Consider the following 18,213-nt stretch of genomic DNA (forward strand, 5'->3'; position numbering starts at 1 on the left):
TAATCCCATAAAAAAACATTTCCACTGCATTTCAGCCCTGTCACAAAAGGACCAGCTGACGACATGTCCGTGATTTTCTTGTTAACACAGGTGTCAGTGTTGAAGAGGACAAAGCTGGAAATCGCTCTCTAATGATGATTGAGTTAGAATAACAGACTGGAAGCTTTAAAAGGAGTGTTAAATCTAATGTACATAATGATAATCAGAAAATGTCTATTTGCTTATGTGTATACATGTTCCTATGCTCCTTACTTATTATGTAGTATACAGATTGACTCTCCGTTCGGAGTTAAGATGGCGTCTATACCCTACATCCCACGCGTTAGAAGAATGCATTTGAGATAAGAAAACCAGCTTCAACCAAACTTCAAGCATCTTCATTTCTCTTGTATTGTAACCAATAAGATGTACCTATTAGACTGACATAACAATGACGTATCTTTCTGTATAAATTATTAACCCCGCCCACGAATAAATCAGAAGTTAGAAGTAGCCTGAGCTGAACGTATCTCAGAGAGTGTTTACTTCTAATGTGCATGCACATTTTATACTTTTTAATTGGAAATAGCAGCAGATAACCTCAAACTAGTTTGTAGTTCTTATCCATTTCATTTGGCGCCCAACGTGGGGCTTTCAGGCTTCAATCGAAGGGAGACCGCATTCCAGGACTGAACAGCTGGCCAGATCAGAGAAGGGGATTAAGCGCGCAGCCCTAACAGTACGGTAAGCATATTTATCCTTACCATTGTACGACTTCTCTGATTGGGCCGGTTGATTTTGTCTTGTTGGCTCCTTTCGATTGTTCAAAGAGGCAGGTAACTTATTTCTCACCTGGAGCTGTTTTAACAAACCTGCTAATGGTTTTCTGCTGACTATTATCTGTTCAGTGTCTGTCATTCTGAAGGACTGCGGATTTAGCAGACTGAAAGTGCAGCTGCAGGCGTGTGTCCATCCTCACCCCTAGATTCTACCTCTAGTGGTGGGGTGGAATTCTGCAGGCGTTTATAGACAGGTTACTCGAGGTTAGAGGACATCTTAGGGTTAATCTCAAGCTACGAGTTAGGACAGTTTGAAAGAAGGCTTGCGGAAGTGGCAGTCTTGCAAACGTCTATAAACGTTCTTCTCGGGTGAGCTTTTCCTGAGGGTTAATCTCAGCTGCAGATTGGGCAGACTGAACGAAGGCTAGCTTGAATTTGGCAGTCTTGTAACTCCGGTGAGCTTCTCCCGAGAGCTATCTTTGCAGTTCAAAGAGTGTCAGGTGTAATGTCCTGTCCTGAGTGTATTTGTGGATTACTGTTTGCCATACACGAGGAGGGTTGGGGATTGGTGAAGGTGCGAGAAGGTGGCTACCTGAAGGATCAGTTGGGCCATAAGACACTGCTCCCCACCACCTCTGACGTGCTAGTTTTGAGATTAAACGTACATTACCCGGTGAAAGGGGGGTTTGGGCAGACCCTCAAAGAGATAGAACAGAGAGCCACGCAGGAGGGTTATCAAGCTATCAGTTGTCCTCACTCCCCCCTCAAATCGTCGGCCGAGCCTGCTGTAGAAGAGCAGAACAGAGTAAAAAACAGTGGTTACGTGTTGAGAGGCCCAAAGAGAGGAGGGGGAGATGGGGCACAAGAACACTAAGCCGGAGAAAGGAATGCTAGCTTGTGATATTGTGAAGAGGAGAGAGGGCAGTGAAGCAGTTAAAAGGTTGTCCAAGATAGCGAAGGTTTGTGATTTGAAAAACTGCTGCTAGACTACAAGCAGAGGAATGGCGTGTGCTGATAAGAGAACAAAGGGGCGCTCTGTGTGATAACGGCTTATTGGATGTGGAAGAAGCATGGTACAGGACGGCAAGGGCATTGCACAAAGAGGGTTGGATAGAAGAGGAAATCAAGAAAGATGCGAATTGTACTATGTATGTGTATCACAGAGTTGATAATGTGGCTGTACCGCCCCCATATACAAAAAACTGGAACAAAGGAGGAGAGGGACAACCCTGCCATCCGCCTAACTTCCACTCCCTTCTCACCAACACAACCCACTGTGACCACTCCCAGTGGCGGCCATCTGGTTACACCCAAGCCCTCACTTCAGGCACAGCCCAGTGCACTTTCTGCCGGCGGCCATCTTGGTACACCCAATAGGCCCAGCCATGGCCTATACCCAGTTCTTCCCGTTTTTAAACGAGGATGGTTCCTACCACACACCTGTCTTCCCTAATATGGAATCACTACCTTCACAGCCTGGATATGTTAATGATGAAGAAGCATCCGAGTGGGAAGACCAACAGGCAGCAAGGCCACCTGCTGATTTAACCCCTAATCCGGCTCCAGACTCACAGTTCCGGGAGGATCTCAAACGTATGCTGACAACCGTAAGGAACAGTGCCCCTTCCCTGCCCCAACACCAGTCTCGCTTACCAGAAGGGGCACCGGTGATGTATGTCGCTTTTACCCCATCACAAGCAGCAACCTTAGTGACAAGTCTGCCTGTCCCAGAGAAATAGCCAATGCCCTTCTACCGCAGGATAGTGCAGATACAAGAAACTTACTCAGCTGCCTGGAGAGACTTGATCAGCCTATGCCAAATTAAAGCAGGTCATGTCTTTTGGCCGGTCATGCAGACAGCCTTCAATGATGCCTGCCTGGCAAGTGCCATTTCTTACACCTCAGGTTTGGAGTTCTGTGCACAACTCCGCGACTGGGCAAAGGAGAAATTGGCAGATCAGACCACCGCAATCCAAGATATTGCCCAAGATAAAGGGGAGTCTGTGGAGAAGTATCATGCTAGATTCATACAGGCCTTTGATGATCTGGGCTTCTCCCTCTATGAAAAAACACACACACACACACATGTTATCTGCTTTTGTGTCAGGACTCAGAGAGGATATCAGAAAAAGCCTGATGGTGGCCCGCCCTAAATATCGCTCAATGAAAATGTCCGATTTACTGTTGGTGGCCAGAGGGATAGAAAACCAAAAGGGGAAAAAAAACAACGCCCCTCATGGTAACACAAGACGAAGATCCCTCCTACACGTCCACCACCGCTGCCCAATACCTGGGAAAAGATCATCTGTTACAACTGTGGGAAGCGGGGTCACGTCAGAAGAGTATGCAGAGCCCCAAGACAAGACAGGGATCCCCGCGAAGGGCAACGTGGACATGAACCTCCACCACCATGCCCCAACTCACGCTAGGAAATGGGCAAACCCGTGTCACCCCTTATGGCAGTGTCCTCAAATGAGACTGGGGAACCCCTAGCAAAGGTCATGTTACCTATACAAGGAAAACCTACCACTTTTCTCATTGACACGGGTGCAGCCAGGAGTGTGCTGAGAGCTGAGGACCTGCCTGATAATTCTTTTCTTTCCACTATTGATGTTTCCTGCGTGGGAGTGGATGGGGTACCCCGCTCCAGCCTTTCCAAGTGGGGACATTTCCTGATTTGCTTGCCAGATTTGTGGTGTCCTCTACATGTCCCTTGAATCTACAAGGAGCTGATGTGCTGTCCAGACTACAGGCGTCAATCATTTTCACACCTGGGGGGGGGGGGTGAAGTTACATACTCCCCTATCCTTGGAAGACTCATCTGCTTTGTATTCTTTGCCTGATGACACTACATGAAGCAATAACTCCAAGTTCAATACCGCAGGAAGTACTTGACAGAATCCCTGCGTGCCTATGATCCACAGGACCGGAAGACAACTGTCACTTACAGGTGCCACCAGTTTCAGTCAAGTTCAAAGAGGGCGCATCATTGCCCCGGAAACCACAATATCTAGACAGTTATGCCAAAAGGGGCACATAACTCTCCAAGCTAGTTTGCAAATGCTATGGCTATCATCCTTGACACATGACAAGAGGATCACCTGGAAGTGATTCTCCTCCAATATGTTGATGACCTTCTCCGCTGTGCAGCTGACTTACCCACTGTTGAAGTCACCTCAGAAAGCCAGTTGTGCCATCTTGCCAAACAGGGTTGCAAAGCCTCAAAGCCCAAATTGCAGTGGTGCTCAACATCTGTAATTTTTTCTTGGACACTGTCTTGTCCCATGGGACAAGACACCTCACTGAAGACAGGGTGAAAACAATCTCCGACATCCCACTGCCACAAGGCCAGAAGCCCCTTCATTCCTTCCTTGGACTAATTTCCTATTGCAGAGCATGGATTCCAGAAGGCTCCTTACTGATGGAAGCTTTGTATGATGCCCAGAAAAGCAGACCCCTTCCAGATGTCTCCTGAAGCAATATCCAACTTTGAGGCCTTCAAGCACACCATCTCTGGCGCTAGGGCTCCCAGACTACGGCAAAACGTTCAAGCCCTTTGTATCCGAACATCTGGGACATGCTGCAGGTGTACTCATCCAATCACACGGCATCTGCCTACGCCCTATAGGACATTAATCCTGTCGGCTGGATGCGATAGCCAGAGGAGGCCCATCGTGTCTGCGGCTGTCTTTGCTGCACAAGCCTTGTTTGACAAAACTTCGGGCTTGGTCCTCGGACTCTGCCTCGTTCTGCTTGCTCCCCATGACATTGCTCCCATACTCAACCAAGATCCAGCCGAAACATCCATCCACTGCCAGACACTTGAGACTCCTGTGTTCCTACCTTCTAGACAGCATTACTCTATTACGTTGTCAAACACTGAAACCTACCACCCTTCTTCCACTTCTCGAGGGGGGAAAGGAGGAGGAGTCGAGTCTTGTCACCCCATGACTGCATCAAACTAATGTGGCTGGAAACCACGCATCTCCCCACCGTGAGTGAAATACCCCTGCAGGATCCAGGTCACCACTGAAAACTCGGTTCTGCAAACTGAATCCTTACCACCGGTGATGTCTGCACAGGTGGCAGAGCTGCAAGCACTTACTACAGCATGTAAATTGGCAGAGGGAAAAAGAGCCCATATTCATACGGACTCAAGATATGCTTTCAGCGTTGCCCATGATTTTGGTGTTACCTGGATGGACAGAGGGTTCCTGACGGCTGCAGGAACACCTGTGAAACATAGCTCAGCCATCAAGGACTTGATGGACGCCCTGCTTCTCTCAACCCAAGTGACTATTCTAAAAGTAAAGCACACAACAAACTCAACTCGAAGGAAGCTCGAGGCAATCTATCCGATTCAGCTGCCAAACAGACAGCCAGTGGTCCACGGGAAGTGGACAGCAGGGTGGTAGGAAGAAGACCACTCCGTGCTTACCCTACGGACTCTCCCAGTGGACAGAGTTTATTTGAAAGAATTACAGGAAGCAGCAAGTCCGGATGAGAAGGAAAGCTGGAAACAGAGAGGAGGAAATCTCAGAGATGGATTATTCGAGTGCAACAAGAAGCCTTGTCTAACCAGGAGTATGTACCCAGCCATGGTGCAATGGGCAAATGGAGCTGCCCACTTGATAAAGATTCTAATGAACTTATGAGTTACTCCATTGACCAACAACTTCTGCAGATCATGCACTATCTGCGGCAAATGTAATCCAGAACATACAGAAGAAGTACCTGGCAAAAGCCCTATACCCCCTTCCAGGGGATACAAATTGATCACTCCCAAATGCCAAAGGAGTGACAGATTCGAGTACGCCCTAGTGGAGGTGGACATGACGGCCGGGACCACAGCTAAGCAACTACTGAGTGAGATAGTATGTAGATTTGAGGTCCCAGAGGTTATAGAGAGCGATCAGGCCCAGCCTTCACAGTAACCCTTAAAAAAACATTAGGGTAGCACTGGGGGTTCTTTTGGCTCTACACACCCCTTACCACCCTCAAAGTAGCGGGAAGGTAGAAAGAGAATGAAAGGGACACTAGAAAAACAGGATGTTAAATACGGCCAAAAAGACTAACGTGAGTCGGCCAGACAGTTTGCCCATTGCCCTGTTCAGTGTCAGACACACACCCCGGGGGCAAACATGCCCTATCCCCTTATAAAATTTTGTTTGGTTCAGCCCCCAGTCTTGGCTGTCACTTTCCCCCAACAGTTACAGTTGCAATCTGATGTGTTGACTAATTATGTAACCACATTATCACGAGAATTAACCCAAATGCATGTCCAGGTGTTTTCTTCCATTCCAGATCCTGAATTAGATACAGGAACACACCAACTACTGCCTGGAGATTGGGGGCTGGTAAATACATTTGTGAGAAAACATTCTCTTGAAACCAGAGATATGATGGTCCATTCCAAGTCTTGCTGACCACAGCCACCTCAGTCGAATTGGCCGGGAAGAATACCTGAATACACGCCTCCCACTGCAAGAAAGCTCCAACCCCTGAGGACAAGAACCCGCCCACTTCTTGACGACCATGCTGCATATCCTTTTTCTGTTTGGTCTAGGGGGAGGCCCAGGAGGTGGCCATCACAAAAAATAACATAATTACATTTTGGTATAACTCTTCAGGTACACATGTGACCACCTTTACCTTTTGATTACTGTGACATAGTACCTTGTCCGTTTGACTCTTTCATGGCAATGCCATTGGTACAGAGACATCACTGATGGTAAGGATATATATGTGTGTTTTACAGACAATTACTGGGGACAGAATTGTGGTTCCTGGGAGGGACAGTGGGTTGGAACATAGGACCAGATTAGAGGGAATCAGGACCGGTGAATGTGCCCTTGAAAAGGTCATTATGCCCCTCCATATCCTAGCAGAAGATACTCCTGATACATACACTGACCCAGCACTAGGGATGAGCTTCGTGTTCGAGTCGAACGCATGTTCGACTCGAACATTGGCTGTTTGTCCGTTCGGCGAAATCCAAACTCTTGGTCCGTTCGCGTCAAAATTCGTGTGGCGCGCGCGGACCACAATGCACTGCGGTGGCGCAGTGCATTGCTGACTCATGATTGGCCAAGCATGCACTGTGACCCCGCATGCTTGGCCAATCGCAGCGCCAGCAGCGAGGAGAGCCATGATTGGCCACAGGCAGGATGCCTGTGGCCAATCATAGCTCAGGCTGTGTAGTGCACGCCCCACACTATATAAGGCCGCCTTTTAGGCGGCCTCGTGTAGTGTGTTGGCATCTGAAGCAGTGGTTGTTCTGTGTACCTTCAACACAGTTACACACCAATCGTTTTTGGCTGATTTCCTATCTTGCTCTTGTGTAGTGGTTATTGTCTGTGCCCTGACCGCAGTATACACCACTATATTCACCTCACCTATATAGCTAGTGATCTAGCTTTAACAATAGAGCTTGCAGTCAGTAGTGTTAGGAGATAGTGCGTGCTGTCTGCGTGCTCTGTACCCAGGACATACCGCTATAATCCACCTACATAGCTGTTCTCTATTTGAGCCCAATTGTCATCTGCAGGAGTTATTGGAAGTTGTGTGTGCTTCCAGCACAGCACAGTATACATCTGTATATACCCCTTTAACTCTGCTGTTTTCTGGTTATTGTCTGCGTGCCCTGACCGCAGTATACACCGTGATATTCACCTCACCTATATAACTAGTGGTCCATCTTTAACAATAGAGCTTGCAGTCAGTAGTGTCAGGAGATAGTGCGTGCTGTCTGCGTGCTCTGTACCCAGTACATACCGCTATAATCCACCTACATAGCTGTTCTCTATTTGGGCCCAATTGTCATCTGCAGGAGTTATTGGAAGTTGTGTGTGCTTTCAGCACAGCACAGTATACATCTGTATATACCCCTTTAACTCTGCTGTTTTCTGGTTATTGTCTGCGTGCCCTGACCGCAGTATACACCGTGATATTCACCTCACCTATATAACTAGTGGTCCATCTTTAACAATAGAGCTTGCAGTCAGTAGTGTCAGGAGATAGTGCGTGCTCTGTACCCAGTACATACCGCTATAATCCACCTACATAGCTGTTCTCTATTTGGGCCCAATTGTCATCTGCAGGAGTTATTGGAAGTTGTGTGTGCTTCCAGCACAGCACAGTATACATCTGTATATACCCCTTTAACTCTGCTGTTCTATAAAAAAGGCATCTGCAGGAGTTAGTGGGTGTTGTGTGCCTCCAGCTCAATATAAACTACCCAACTACTGTTTTACCCAACTCCCTTCAGGCCATTACCATGTCTGGAAGGCCAGCAAGGAGAGGCAGACAGGCGCGAGCCGATAAAAGAGGGCAAGCAGGCTCTGTGTCTAGAGACAACAGTGCTGGTCGTGGACGCGGTGCATTGTCATCAGCACGTGGCCATGGGACATGCTTGTCCTTCTTTTCTGCAGCTGGACATGTTGAACCGCAACATGCCAACGACTTGGTAGAGTGGATGACCAAGCCCTCTTCATCCTCCTCATCCTCTCTCACCCAGTCTCAGGGTAGTAGCAAAGCAGCTGCCAACGCATCGTCTTCCCTCCTCTCAATGTCATCATCAGTGACTCCTTCCCTAGACCCACCACGTCCTCCTGAGGAGTCTCCTGAACTCTTTGAGCACAGTGTTGGGTACATGCTCCAGGAGGATGCCGAGTGTTTGGTGTGCTCTGATGATGACACTCAGCTAGAGGAAGGCAGTAGCGTGAGCGCAGAGAGAGGGGATGCTCAAGAAGGACAGCAATCTGGCAGTCATGTTCCACAAGCTGCAGCATACTGCCAGGTTTGCTACAGCGATGAAGAGGGAGGGGATGATGAGGGCACTGACTCCACGTGGGTGCCTGGAAGGAGGGAGGAGGAGGAGGCACATGTCCAATGAGGCAGGATGCCCTCCGGGGGCCAGCTTAGGGGCAGCACACCGCAGAGCTCCGCCTGCGCAGAGCGCTTCCTCTGCGCGTTATTCTAAAAGTTCTTTGGTGTGGGCCTTTTTTGAGACGAGTGCATCAGATCGCACCGCTGCTATTTGCAACATATGTCTCACGTGGCCAAAACATCAGCCGCTTGGGCACCACATGCTTGACCAGACATATGTTGACCTGCCATGCAGCTCGTTGGCAAGCGTTCCTCAGAGACCCACACCAAAGAACAAAGCGGACCTCTCCTTGCTCCTCATCAGCTGGCATCTCCAACCCCACTAGACCTTCAGTCCTCTCTGAAACCTGCTCTGAGAGGAATGAAGGTGTAGAATTAGGTGTGTCACAGCCAAGTGCTTCCGGGAACTCTGCTAGTGGTACATCCACGTCCGATTATAGCAGGCAAATGTCCCTGCCCCAGCTGCTGGACCGGCGGAAGAAGTTTACTCCCAGCCATCCACATGCCCAGCGGTTGAATGCTAGCTTGGCTAAATTGCTAGCACTTCAACTGCTGCCTTTTCAGTTGGTAGACTCGGCCCCCTTCCGTGAGTTTGTACAATGTGCGGTTCCTCAGTGGCAGGTCCCCAAACGCCACTTTTTCTCACGGAAGGCGATTCCGGCTCTCTACCGGCATGTGGAAGGCAATGTCCTTGCCTCGCTGGACAGGGCGGTCAGCGGTAAGGTGCATATTACCGCTGACTCATGGTCCAGCAGGCATGGACAGGGACGTTACCTGTCTTTCACGGCCCATTGGGTCACTCTTCTGGCTGCTGGGAAGGATGCAGGACAAGGTGCAGTAGTGTTGGAGGTTGTTCCGCCACCACGCCTCCAAAATGCTACTATTGGTTGTGACACACCTCTCTCCTCCACCCCCTCCTCTTCTTCTTCCTCCATGGCCTCTTCCAGTGCTCTGTCCTCAGAACCAGCGGTGCTCCGTAGGCATTGCAGGGGCTACGCAAGTACGCAGGCAAAACGATGCCATGCCATGCCGTGCTTGCGCTGGTTTGTTTGGGGGACAGGAGCCACACTGGGGCGGATGTTTTGTCAGCTCTGCAGGGGCAGGCCGAGAGGTGGTTGACGCCACGCCAGCTTAAGCCAGGAATGGTGGTTTGCGACAATGGCACCAACCTCCTCTCCGCCCTCCGACAGGGACAACTGACCCATGTGCTCTGTGTAGCTCACGTCCTTAACCTGGTGGTGCAGCGGTTCTTGGGCAGGTACCCCGGTTTACAGGATGTCCTGAAGCAGGCCAGGAAAGTCTGTGTGCATTTCCGCCGATCATTTAATGCCTGTGCTCGGCTGGCTGAGCTCCAAAAGGAGTTGAACCTGCCCAAGAACTGCCTTATATGTGACATGCCCACTAGATGGAACTCAACATTGGCCATGCTGCAGCGGCTGCACACGCAGCAGAGGGCCATCAATGAGTACCTGTGCGACTACGGCACCAGGACAGGGTCAGGGGAGCTTGGTTTTTTCTCACCATGCCAGTGGGGCATGATCAGGGATGCATGCACTGTCCTGTCACCGTTTGAGGAGGCCACAAGGATGGTGAGCAGTGACAGTGCATGCATCAGTGACACTGTACCTCTTGGAGCATACGCTGCGTGGAATAATGGACAGGGCACTTGAGGCAGAACAGAGGCAGGAAGAGGAGGACTTCCTTGCCTCTCAAGGCCCCCTTTATCCAGACAGTGTTCCTGCTGTGCCACCCATCACACAGGAAGAGGGTGAGGAGGAGGAAGAGGAGGATGATTGTGTCAGCATGGAGGTGGAGGCTGGCACTCAGCATCAGCAGCAGCAGTCTTATAGGGATGATTTACAGTCCCAAGAAACACGTGGACTTGTACGTGGCTGGGAGGAGGTAGCTGCGGATCATGTTGTCCTTAGTGACCCAGAGGACTCCGGACCGAATGCCTCAGCTAACCTACGCTGCATGGCCTCCCTGATCCTGCAAAGCCTGCGGAAGGATCCTCGTATTCTTCGGATCAAGGAGAGGGACCATTATTGGCTGGCCACTCTCCTTGATCCACGGTACAAGGGTAAGGTTGCCGACCTTATCTTGCCATCGCAGAGGGAGCAGAGGATGAGACATCTCCGGGAGGCCTTGCAGAAAGCTCTGTGCAACGCGTTCCCAGAGACTGGGAGGTTACAAACTCCTGGTCCTGGACAACGTGTTGCTGAGGCATCGGTCAGAAGGAGCGGTGGAGAAGGTGGCCGTCTGACTGATGCTTTCAGACAATTTTTTAGTCCGCAGCCTCAAGGTATGATTGGTTCCAGCACCCATCGCCAGCGTCTAATTTACATGGTGCAGGAATACCTAGGGGCAAGGTCAGACATGGACACCTTTCCCACCGAAAATCCTCTGGCTTACTGGGTCTTGAGGATGGATCACTGGCCAGAGCTTGCACAGTATGCAATTGAGCTACTGGCCTGTCCTGCATCCAGCGTTCTTTCGGAACGCACCTTCAGTGCTGCTGGTGGCTTTGTTACCGATCACAGGGTGCGCCTGTCCACCGAATCAGTTGATCGACTGACCTTCATCAAGATGAATCAGTCTTGGATCACCCACAGCTACCAAGCACCTGAAGCTGATGTAACCGAATAATTTTTTTTGAAATACCACATCCCTTCAAGACTGCCTATGCTGATGCTGAGTGACTGTCCTGTTATGTTGATTGTCTATCCTCTTCCTCCTCCGCTGATATGTTGGAAGAACATTTTTGGTTCTGGGTGATGCCAGCAGCCCAATTTTTCTGCCCCTGTTTAACAGGGGCATTTAAGTACAATTTTTGATGCAATGCTTTGCAGCAGGGCTAATTCCTGCAATAAAACTAGAGTATATGGCAGAGGTTGGAGTGTGGTGGCACCAGCACCAGTGCCTAAGGCCCAATTTTTCTGCCCCTGTTTAACAGAGACATGTAATTACAATTCTTGATATAATATTTCACAGGAGGGCCCCTTCCTGTGCCCACCCAGACTAACGGTAAGGACTTATAGTGTTGTGGCACCAGCACCACAACCACCAAAGGTCAATTTTTCTACCACTGTTCAACAATGGCATGTAATTACAATTCTTGATATAATCGTTCACAGCAGGGCGCTCCAGCGCCCACCAAGAGTCACTTTGAGGGCTTACAATGTTGTGGCAAAACCAACACCTTGTTCCGCCATTTCTGCAGAGCATATAGGGCAGGCCCCTACTTTCAAACATCCAATTTACAAACATCTCCTACTTGCAAATGGAAGGAGACAACAGCAAGTGAGATGAAAAAAGATGGACGACAAAATAAATTATACAGGGGTGATAACCCTTCCCTATGTTTTCCAAAAAGCTTTAAAATAGTTTTTTTGACTGGAACTACACTTTAAAAATGTACCAGTTGAAAATTACAAACAGATTCAACTTAACACAACAAACCTACACAGTCCCTGTCTTGTTTGCACCGCCTGTATACTGCTGTTCTGAGTATATAGGGCCTGGGGGCCACACGCATTTCCTTTTTTTAATATGGGTACGGGGTTCCCCTTAATATGCGTACAAGACCCAAATAGGCTGGTAATGGGCAGGGAGGGCTACCCATGCCATTTTTCTGAATGATTTTCAACCATATTGCAGGAACCAGATATAACATTAAAACCGCAAGCAGTTTTAAATGGTGTTATTTCCGTTTAATGTCATTTTGTGCAGGGACTGTTCTAAACACGGGAAACACGTGGCACTTCACAGGCATACTACAGACACCCCCCCCCCAGGCACCATATTTAAAGGAATATTTCACTTTTTTTTTTTCACTTTAATCGTCATTAAAATCAGTGTTCCTGCCAAAACGGCCATTTTTAAAACTTTTTTTTTTTGCATTGACCCATGTCCCCTGAGGCAGGAGTCAGGTCCCCAAACCCTTTTTAGGACAATACCTTGCATATTAGCCGTTAAAATTAGCACTTTCCATTTCGAACGTGCGAGTCCCATAGACTTAAATGGGGTTCTAACGTTCGTAACGAACGCGGGGTCCGTTCGAAAGTTCTGGTGCGAACCGAACTGGGGGGTGTTCGGCTCATCCCTACCCAGCACACAGTCAGAGGAGGAAGCGAACAGTTCTCTCCGGAAGCTTTGACCCTCATGTGTACATAGATGCTATAGGAGCTCCAAGGGGGGGTCCCTGATGAACTCAAATCCAGGGATCAGGTAAAAGTTGGTTTTGAGTCTTTGATTCCCATAACTGTAAACAAGAATGTCGATTGGATCAATTACATAAACTACAACCAACAAAGATTTGTGAATTACACTAAAGATGCCCTCCAGGGAATTGCTGACCAGTTAGCCCCACTTCTTACATGACATTCCAGAACCGGATGGCCTTAGACATGGTGTTAGCTGAGAAAGGAGGTGTCTGTAAAATGATAGAAAAAACGGGAACCTGTTGCACCTACATTCCTGATAATACCGGCCCAAATGGTAAAGTAACTTTAGCTATAAAGAAATTAGAAGATTTTGTCATTGGAGTAGAAGAAGAACTCCGGTATTACAGACCCATGGGATCAATATTTTAGCTGGATGAGTGGATGGCAGCAGGTGCTCGCCCAGATATGGGTAACGGTACTAATAATTCTGGTTCTTTTAGCCCCGATTGTATGCTGTATTCTACCTTTCGTAAAGAAGTTAATGAACAAGGCTGTAGACAACAGCACACCTACATTTCTCCACCAAGAAGAGGATCCTCTTTTGATGGAGGATGACAAACCCTTTACTCCTCTACAGTCACTCCCTGTCCAAAATCTCACAATCCTCTAGGGTTATAGGGATAGATAGCACCTGATTGCCCTTCTCCAGCTGTATCGAGGGGGGTAGTGAACTAGTTGCTGCCTAACTCTATATACAGCTTAAAAAGAGTTGCTGAGGAGAATGGGACAGGTGAGTAGGACCTTTAGATGAGGGACAGAAGAAAATAGCCATTTTAGGGGGGGCTGTTAAGGAATCTAATGTACATAATGATAATCAGAAAATGTCTATTTGCTTATGTGTATACATGTTCCTATGCTCCTTACTTATTATGTAGTATACAGATTGACTCTCCGTTCGGAGTTAAGATGGCGTCTATACCCTAAATCCCACGCGTTAGAAGAATGCATTTGAGATAAGAAAACCAGCTTCAACCAAACTTCAAGCATCAAGTTTCTTCATTTCTCTTGTATTATAACCAATAAGATGTACCTATTAGACTGACATAACAATGACGTATCTTTCTGTATAAAATATTAACTCCGCCCACGAATAAATCAGAAGTTAGAAGTAGCCTGAGCTGAACGTATCTCAGAGAGTGTTTACTTCTAATGTGCATGCACATTTATACTTTTTAATTGGAAATTGCAGCAGATAACCTCGAACTAGTTTGTAGTTCTTATCCATTTCAGGAGGGTGCTTAAAATCATTGTTCTTCCTTTGTTAGCCATGGTTACCTGCAAGGAAACATTGCAGTCATCATCGCTTTGCACAAAAAGGAATTCGCAGGCAAAGATATTGCTGCTACTAAGATTGCACCAAAATCAGCCATTTATCAGATCATCAAGAACTTCAAGGAGAGTGGTTTAATTGTTTTGAAGAAGGCTTCAGGGAGCCCAAGAAAGTCCAGCAAGCCCCAGGACCATCTCCTACAATTCATTCAGCTGTGGGATTGGGGCACCACCATTGCACAGATTGCTCAGAAGGGGCAGCAGGCAGGTGTTAGTCTCACTGTGTGTGCAGATGCACTAAGACACCTGGAGGATGGCCTGGTGTCAAGAAGGGCAGTAAATAAGCCACTTCTCTGCAGGAAAAACATCAGAGACAGACTGATATTCTGCAAAAGGTACAGGATTGTACTGCTGAGGGCTGGGGTAAAGTACATTTTTTTTCTGATGAATCCCCTTTTTGATTGTTCGGGTCATCTAGAAAAAAACCTTGTCCAGAGAAGAAAGGATGAGCGCTAACATCAGTCCTGGGTCATGCATCCTTAGACCACATTAAATAAGTAAAAAAGGAAAATCTAAAGGAGAAAATTATACACGTTTGTAAATTGATACTTTTTTTATTATTAGATCTATCTATGCTCTAAGCCTGTATGTCTTTTGCATGATTTTTTTTTTATGCAAATAGTTTGTTTCCAAAAAAAAAAAAAAAAAAGCATCCTTAGACCATTCATGTTTGGGGTTGCTTCTCAGCCAAGAGTGGGCTCACTCACAATTTTGGCCTAGAACACAGCCATGAATAAAGAATGGTACAAAAAAAACATACTCCAAGAGCAACTTCTCCCAACCATCCAATAACAGTTTGGTGACCAACAATGACTTTTCCAGCAAGGTGGAGCACCTTGCCATAAGACAAAAGTGATAATTAAATGGCTTTGAATAAAACATTGAAATTTTGGGTCCATGGCCAGTAAACTCCCCAGGCCTTAATCCCATTGAAAACTTGTGGTCAATCCTCAAGAGGCGGGTGAACAAAAAAAAAAAATACAAATTCTGACAAGCTCCAAGCATTGATTATGCAAGAATGGGCTGCCCTTAGGATGTGGCCCAGAAGTTGATTGACAGCATGCCCGGTCAAATCGCATAGGTTTTGAAAAAGAAAGGTCAGTGCTGCAAATATTGCCTCTTTTGCATAAACGTAAGCAATTTTCAGCTTTCAGTACTCTCATACTTTGACAATTATTCTGTTATGCTACACTGTATCCAAACAAACGTTTTTAGAGCTTTCTTTTGGTGGTATTTAATCACCGCTGTTTTTTTTTTTATTTTTTGCGAAAAATTTGAAAAATACTTTTAGCTTCTATTGTAAAATTTTGCTAATAATTTTTCTTCATAAATTTAGGCCAAAATGTATACTGCTACATATCTTTGGTACAAATAACCCAAATTGGTGGATATTATTTAGTCTACAAATTGGGGTGCAAATCACTGAAAATTGATCACATCTGATAACACCTGATGTACTGAAGGCCTATCTAATTTCTTGAAACACCGAGACCCCTTTCACACTGGGGCGTTTTTCAGGTGCTTTAGCTTTAACCACTTGGGTACCGCGCTATTGCAAAATGACGGCAACAGCGCGGACCCACATTTCCGGGACTACGTCTATTGACGTCGTCCCGGATACGAGCGGCCTGCGCGCCCCCTGAGGGGCGCGCGCGGCGCGCTCTGTGATCGGCGAGTCCGTGAGACTCGCCTGATCACCGATCCGTGTAAGGGGTCGATCCCGACCCCTTATCACGTGATCAGCTGTCAGCCAATGACAGCTGATCATGTGATAAAACGGAGCCGGTAATCGGCTAGTATTCCTCCTCGCGCTGACAGCGCAAGGAGAAAAAAAAAAAGCCGATCGCCGGCGGCCGTGTAAGGGACATCAGTCCCGATCACGGCCAGCAATTTAAGCGGACACCTGCCCCCTGCCAGTGCCCACCTGCCACCCGCAGTGCCATCCTGAAATAAAGTAAGTGCCCCCCTGTCAGTGCCCATAGTGCCCACAGTGCCACCCAGCAGTGCCCACAGTGCCACCCAGCAGTGCCCACAGTGCCACCCAAAATCTGCCTCAAAGGTGCTGCACCCCAGTGCCGCCCAGCAGTGCCGCCCATCAGTGCCCAGCAGTGCCACCTATCAGAGCCACCTATCAGTGCCACCTATCAGTGCCCATCAGTCCCATCTATCTGTGGTACCTATCAGTGCCCATCCGTGCCACCCATCTGTGCCACTTATCCGTGCCACCCATCCGTGCCATCTTATCTGTGCCCATCTTTGCCCATCAGTGCCGCCTTATCTGTGCCCATCGGTGCCGCCTTATCTGTGCCTATTAGTGCCGCCTTAACTATGCCTATCAGTGCCCACCAGTGCAGCCTATCAGTGCCCACCAATGCAGCCCATCAGTGCCCACCAATGCAGCCCATCAGTGCCCACCAATGCAGCCTATCAGTGCCGCCTAATCAGCGCACTTCAATGAAGGAGAAAAATGACCCGTTTGCAAAATTTTATAACAAACTATTAAAACATGATTTTTTTTTTTTTTTTTGCATCTTTTTTTGTTTGTTTAGCAAAAAATAAAACTCCGAGCTGTAACTAAATACCACCAAAAGAAAGCTCTATTTGTGGGAAAAAAATGATAAAAATTTCATTTGGGTACAGTGTTGTATGACCGCGTAATTGTCACTCAAAGTGCATCAGCGCTGAAAGCTGAAAATTGGTCTGGGACTGAGGGGGGTTTAAGTGCCCAGTAAGCAAGTGGTTAAAAAAAGCGCCTGAAAGAAGCCACAACTGCAATCCCAATGTAAAAGCCTGAGTGCTTTCACACCGGGGCGCTGCGCTGGCAGGGCGTCAAAAAAAGTCCTGCAAGCAGCTTCTTTGCAGCGCTTTTGGAGCGGTGAATACAACGCTCCTAAAGCGCCCCTTCCCATTGAAATCAATGGGAAGCGCCTGTAAAACGCCTGTGGGCGCTTTTAACCATTTATTTGGCCACTAGCAGGGGTTAAAAGCGACCCAATAATGCTCGAAAAACGCTGGTAAAGCGCTGCTAGTTTAAGCGGCACTTTACAAGTGTTTTTCGGGTGCTGACATTGTGAAAAGGCTCTTAAAGCGCTTAGGCTTTCACATTGGGACTGCGGATGAGGCTTCTTTCAAGCGCTTTACAGGTGCTTTTTTTTAACGCTAAATCGCCTGAAAAAAAGCCCCAGTGTGAAAGGGGTCTAACAATCAAGGAAAGTACAAATACCCCCCAAATAACCCCTTTTTGGAAAGTAGACAGTCCAAGTTATTTAGTAAGAGGCATGGTGAGTTTTTTGAAGTTGTAATTTTTTCCCACAATTCTTGGGAAAATTAAGACATTTTTAACTTTTTTTTTTTTTTTACACAAACTTATTGTATTGACAGGTTATTTCTTGAACACAGCATGCACATACTTGTAACAACACCCAAAAATACATTCTGCTACTCCTAAGTATGGCGATGCCACACGTGGGAGATTTGTACACAGCCTGGCCACATACAGAGGCCCAACATGTAGGGAGCACCTCCAGGCATTCTAGGAGCAAAATTACACATATAATTTAATGATGACCTATCTCACTTTGGAAGGCCCTGGAGCACCAGGACAGTGGAATTACTCATACAATAACCCCATTTTGGAAAGCAAACACCCCAACGTATAATTAGTCTTTTGAATGGTTCATTTTTTTTCCAGACGTTTTTGGGAAAACTTGGGAAAAAAATGAAACCGCTTTTTTTTTTTTTTTTTTTTTTACACAAAGTTGTGCATTTATAAGATATTTCCAACACATAGCATGTACATAGCAAAAATGACACACCAACATACATTGTGCTACTTCTCTTGAGTATGGCGATGCCACATGTGTGAGACTTTTACACAGCCTGGCCACATACAGAGGCCTAACATCTAAGTAGAACCTCCAGGCATTCTAGGAGCAAAATTACACATATAATTTCCTGACTATGATCACATTTTTGAAGGACCTTCATATTTCTAACACATAACACGTGCATACCAA

The sequence above is a fragment of the Lithobates pipiens genome, unplaced genomic scaffold (genome assembly GCF_037356315.1).
Source record: "Lithobates pipiens isolate NorthernLeopardFrog02 unplaced genomic scaffold, aLitPip1_a1.2 Scaffold_18, whole genome shotgun sequence".
Lineage (NCBI taxonomy): Eukaryota > Metazoa > Chordata > Amphibia > Anura > Ranidae > Lithobates > Lithobates pipiens.